This window comes from Piliocolobus tephrosceles, chromosome Y (genome assembly GCF_002776525.5).
Source record: "Piliocolobus tephrosceles isolate RC106 chromosome Y, ASM277652v3, whole genome shotgun sequence".
NCBI classification, from domain to species: domain Eukaryota; kingdom Metazoa; phylum Chordata; class Mammalia; order Primates; family Cercopithecidae; genus Piliocolobus; species Piliocolobus tephrosceles.
Window position 1 is genome coordinate 2,308,812 of NC_045456.1, and position 5,444 is coordinate 2,314,255.

Below are 5,444 nucleotides of genomic sequence, written 5' to 3' on the forward strand. Positions count from 1 at the left end.
AAAGAGGACACAAACAAATGGAAGAACATACCATGCTCATGGATAGGAAGAATCAATATCGTGAAAATGGCCATACTGCCCAAGGTTATTTATAGATTCAATGCCATCCCCATCAAGCTACCAATGAGTTTCTTCACCGAATTGGAAAAAACTGCTTTAAAGTTCATATGGAACCGAAAAAGAGCCCGCATTGACAAGATAATCCTAAGTCAAAAGGACAAAGCTGGAGGCGTCACGCTACCTGACTTCAAACTATACTACAAGGCTACAGTAACCAAAACAGCATGGTACTGGTACCAAAACAGAGATATAGACCAATGGAACAGAACAGAGTCCTCAGAAATAATACCATACATCTACAGCCATCTGATCTTTGACAAACCTGAGAGAAACAAGAAATGGGGAAAGGATTCCCTATTTAATAAATGGTGCTGGGAAAATTGGCTAGCCATAAGTAGAAAGCTGAAACTGGATCCTTTCCTTACTCCGTATACGAAGATTGATTCAAGATGCATTAGAGACTTAAATGTTAGACCTAATACCATAAAAACCCTAGAAGAAAACCTAGGTAGTACCATTCAGGACATAGGCATGGGCAAGAACTTCATGTCTAAAATACCAAAAGCAACGGCAGCAAAAGCCAAAATTGACAAATGGGATCGAATTAAACTAAAGAGCTTCTGCACAGCAAAAGAAACTACCATCAGAGTGAATAGGCAACCTACAGAATGGGAGAAAATTTTTGCAATCCACAAACTCTTTAAACCATCAGATTTCATGAGAACTCACTCACTATCATGAGAACAGCTTGAGGGAAGTTCACCCCCATGATCCAATCACCTCCCACCAGGTCCTCCCCTAACACTGGGAATTACAATTCAACATGAGATTTTGGTTGGGACACAAAACCAAACCATATCAGAGAAAAATATGTATTTTGTAGTTTTGAATGCAATGTTCTGTAAATGATTGTTAGGTCCCTTTTGTATAGAGAGCAATTTCAATCCAATATTTATTTGCTGATTTTCTCTCTGGGTGATCTGTCCACTGCTGGAAGTGGGTTTTGAAATTCCCTACTGTTATTGTATTATGGTCTATCTCTCCATGTAGATCTACAAATGTTTGCTTTATATATTTTGGTACTTCAATGTTGAGTGCATTTATATTTAAAATTTGTTATATCCTTTTACTGAATTGACTCCTTTGTCATTATATAATGACTTATTGTCTCTTTATAGTTTTTGACTTAAAGTCTCTTTGTATGGTATAACTACCCCAAATCTTTTGGTTTTCATTTGCATGGAATGTCTTCCTCTCTCACTTTATTTTCAGTCTATGTATATTCTTAGATGTGAAGTGAGTCTCTTGTAGGTGGCATGTGGTTGGGTCTTGTTTTTTTAATCCATTTACCCAATTCATGTCTTTTAATTGAATAATTTATTTACATTCAAGGTAATTATTGCTAGGTAAGGACTTTCTAGTGTCATTTTTTTCATTGTTTTCTAGTTGTTTTGTAATTCTTCTCTTTCTTTTACCCCCCTTACTGCCTTCCTTTGTAATTAAGTGGTTTTCTTTAGTACTATGTTTTGTTTCCTTGTTTTTTTTATTTTTAGTGCACGAATTACAGGTTTTTGCTTTGTGATTATCATATGGCTTACAAAAAACAACTTATAGTTGTAACAGGTTATTTTAAACTAATAACAAATTAACTTTGATTGCAACAAAGAAAAAGAGGAAAAATAATTCTACTTTTTGCCTCCCACACCAAACATTTTGAATTCCTGATGTCACAATTCACATCTTTTTATACTGCATTATCCTTAAATTATTCTAGTTATTATTTTTAATTGTTTTGTTTTTTAATGTCATCCTAAAGATATAAGTGATTTACACACCACCATTACATTATTATAGTATTCAGAATTTGACTGAGTACTTACTTTAACCAGTGAGTTACATACTTTCAGATGTTTTCATTTTTCTTGTTACCATCCTTTTCTTTCAACCTGAAGAATTCCCTTTGGCATTTCTTATAAGATATGTCTAGTGGTGATAAATGCCTTCAGGTTTTGTTGTGCTGGAAAAAATATTTACCTCTCCTTCATTTCTAAAGGACAGTTTTTCTGGACACAGTAATTTTGGTTGGAAGTTTCTTCCCCTTCAACACTTTGAATATATTATCCCACTGTCTCCTTGCCTGTAAGGTTTCTGTTGATAATTTTGCTGTTAGACATATTGTGATTCCCTTCTTTTCTTTTGCTACCTTCAAGAGCATCTGTTTGCCTTGATCTCTGGCAATTTGATTATCATATGTTGTTTCTTATTTGTGTCTTACTTGAATTGAATCTGATTGTAGATCTTTGGCCTTCCTGTACCTGAATATTTATATGATTTTCTACATCTAGAAAGTTGCCTGGCCAGGCGCGATGGCTCAAGCCTGTAATCCCAGCACTCTGAAAGGCCGAGATGGGCAGATCACGAGGTCAGGAGATCGAGACCATCCTGGCTAACACGTTGAAACCCCGTTTCTACTAAAAAAAAAAAGAAAGAAAGAAAGTTGCCTGTTATTATTTCTTTAAGTGAACTTTCTTTACCTTTCTTTTTATCTTTTCTCCTTTGAACACCAATGACCTATGTGTTTCCTTTTTTGATGTTGTCCTATAATTCCTGTAAGCTTTCTTCATTCCTTTATACTATATCTTTTTTCTCTCCTTTGAGTGTGTATTTTTGATTACTCTGTCTTCCAATTCACAGATTATTTCCTCTGCTTGGCCAGTTCTGCTACTGATGTTCTCCATTGCATTTTTTCATTTTGTTTCCTATATTTTTAACTTCCAGCATTTGTGTTTTAAGAAAATATTATTTCAATATATCTTAAATTTCTCTAATAAATTTTTGCATTGCTTATCTGAATTTTCTTGAAGTTTGCTGTGCGTCATTGAAACAGCTATTTTGAACTCTTTATCAGGCATTTCTTCCATCTCCACCTCTTTTTTTAACTTTTATTTTTGTTTCCAGGATACATATGAAGGTTGGTTCTATAGATAAAATCATGTGTCATGGGAGTTTGGTGTACAGATTATTTCATCATCCAGATAATAAGCATGGTATCTAATATGTAGTTTTTCAATCCTCACTCTCCTCCCACTCTCCACCCTTTAATAGGCCCTGGAATCTTTTGTTCCCTTTTTTGTATTTATGTATACTCAGTGTTTAGCTCCCACATATAAGTGAGAACACAGAATGTTTGGTTTTCTGTTTCTGCATTACTTTGTAGAAACATTGCTTAGGATAATGGCCTCCATCTCCATGCATGTTCCTGCAAAAGACATGATTTCTTATGGCTGCATAGTATTCCATGATGTATAAGTCCCATATTTTCTTTATCCAGTCAACCACTGATGGGCATTTAGGTTGAGTTCCTATCATTGTTTTTATGAATAGTGCTGCAATGAACATATGCATGCATTTGTCTTTATAGTAGAATTATTTATATTCCTTTGGATATATACCCAATAATGGAATTGCCAGGTCAAATGGTAGCTGTGTTTTAAGTTCTTTGAGAAATCACCAAACTGCTTTCCACAGTGACTGAACTAATTTACATTCTCACCAGCAGTGTATATGCATTCGCTTTTCTCCACAGCCTTGCCAGCACATGGTTTTTGTTGTTGTTGTTGTTGTTGTTGTTGTTTTTTACTAATAGCCATCCTGACTGGTGTGAGATGTTATCTCATTGTGGTTTTGGTTCTCATTTCTCTAATGATTAGTGATGTTGAGTACTTTTTCATGCTTGTTGGCTGCATATGTGTCTTAATTTGAAAAATGTCTGTTCATGTCATTTGCTTACTTTTTATGATGAGGTTGTTTGGTTTTTGCTTGTTGACTTGTTTACATGCCTTATAGATTCTGGATATCAGACCATTGTCAGATGCATAGTTTGCAAATATTTTTCTCTCATTCTGTAGGATGTCTGTTTACTCTGTTGATAGTTTCTTTTGCTTTGCAGAAACTTTTTAGTTTAATTAGGTCCCATTGATCAATTTTTGTTTGTGTCACAATTGCTTTTGGTGTCTTTGTCATAAAATTTTTGCCAGGGCCTATGTCTAGGATGATGTTTCCTAGATTTTCTTCAAGAGTTTTTGTAGTTTTACGTTTTACATTTAAGTCTTTCATCTATCTTGAGTTGATTTTTGTATATGGTATAAGGAAAGGTTCCACTTTCAATCTTCTGCATATGGCTAGCCAGGTATCCCATTACCATTTATTAAATAATGAATCCTTTTTCCATTGCTTGTTTTTATCAACTTTGTTGAAGATCTATCACCATCTCTTTAGAATCAGTCACTGGTGCCTCATTTTGTCCATTTGGTGATGTAATATTTCCCTGTTTGATCTTGCCCCTTGTGGCTGTGCATTGTTGTCTGAGCATTGACATAGGCACTTAATTCAGTCTTCAAAGCCTGACTTTGTTTGTAAGATACCTTCAGAAGTAAGCCGGTTCAGAAATACAGGGCAGGTTGACTGGTAACCCATAACCCTAAGCGATGACCACTTCAGTCGTTGCAAAACTAGGGGCACCTCAAGCCCAGGACCACTAGAGCTAGAATCCTTTCACTACTGAGTCTGACACAGTGCTGTGTTGCCTCCAAAGCTCACAGCTGTTCAGACCAGTACAGTACTGGGATGCACCCAAGGTATGTGACTACTACAGCCTGCCCTCCACTGGAGTTTATTTAGGGCCAAAGTCTGCTGTAGCTGGCTGGTGGTGATGTGGGTTGTAACAAAAGTCCATTCCACTGGGGCTGCAGGCTCCTGTTTGGCACTGGGGTAGGCCTAGATGCTCCATTTATGGGCACCAGCATTGTATCAGGGGCTGAGGGGCCCTGCCCTGTGCTGAGTTTTACTGAAGGAAGTCAGTACTGGGTTGCAAGGTGATGTTCTATGCCACCTCTTTTTCCTTCCCCCAAGCACATGGTGTCTTTCTCCATGCTGTGCTATCTGGGGCTAGGAAAGGGGTGAAGTGGGTGATTCCACACCCACTGAGGCTAAGCCAATATTTGTTTGCACCTGAAGCCCACAGCTGCTGAGACCAGTGCAGTACTGGGATCCACCTAAGGCTGAACCTTCAGCTGAGGTTTATTCAGAGCCTGAGGTTGCTGTTATTGGCTAGTGGTGATGCAGGCTGGAATATGAGTCCATACCACTGGTGTCACAAGTTCATGTCTGGCACCAAGGCAAATCTAGAAGCTCTGTCCATGGGTATTGGTTTGGTGTCAGGGGTTGAGGGATTCCACCCGGTGTTGGGTTTAACTATTGCAGGCCTGTTATTGTGTTTCAAGCCAAAGTTCTGCACTTACTTCCTTCTCCTTCCCCCAAGTAGATTGTATCTCTCTCTCTCTTTCTTTCTTTCTTTCTTTCTTTCTTTCTTTCTTTCTTTCTTT